The sequence below is a fragment of the Buceros rhinoceros genome, unplaced genomic scaffold (genome assembly GCF_000710305.1).
Source record: "Buceros rhinoceros silvestris isolate BGI_N320 unplaced genomic scaffold, ASM71030v1 scaffold5029, whole genome shotgun sequence".
Lineage (NCBI taxonomy): Eukaryota > Metazoa > Chordata > Aves > Bucerotiformes > Bucerotidae > Buceros > Buceros rhinoceros.
In genome coordinates this window covers 68426-69070 of record NW_010430900.1, presented here as the reverse complement: position 1 = coordinate 69070, position 645 = coordinate 68426, and positions in this window count along the sequence as shown.

Here is a 645-nt window from a genome sequence, read left to right as displayed (position 1 = left end):
AGTTTTGTTAAAAATATTAAAAGTTAATAAAAGTTTTAGTGTGTAACCTTAAATCCAGAACAATTATGATTAATTAATCTATAATTAGCAGGGTTTTTTCTTAGGCAATATGAAAATCCATAGAAGTTTTAGATTTTGGATGACATACATATTTTAAATAAGCATGCACAATGGTGCAAACAGGGAGCCAGTAGCTAAAAGACAAAAAAAAAAAAAGATGGGCAAAGGCAAATAGTGGCCCATCAGGTGCTAGAAAAAAAGAATATTACAAAGAAAGAAGCTCTAAAAAAACCTACCCCAAAAAACCTTAATTCAACCCTTGTTCAAAGCAGTACTAACTTTGATCAGGTGACAAATACTAATTCTCTTTAGGTCTAGCTCTGAAATATAAAAATATAGTAATAGAATTGCCAAAACATCTAAACACTGGTCTTTGTGGTAATCTTGTACCAGTGACCCTATCCTAGTTCACCAAGACAAAATAGCACACAGCTTTTCTCTCAGGTGTCTGTAATCCTGTTTAGGAAAAAAGGAATAGAGAAGGTCCAATACTTTTGACTTGACAAAAAAACCCCAAAAAACAAACAAAACCCCAAAAACCCAAACCCAGAAAAAAGACTCCTACGCACAGTAACTTTCTTTCCC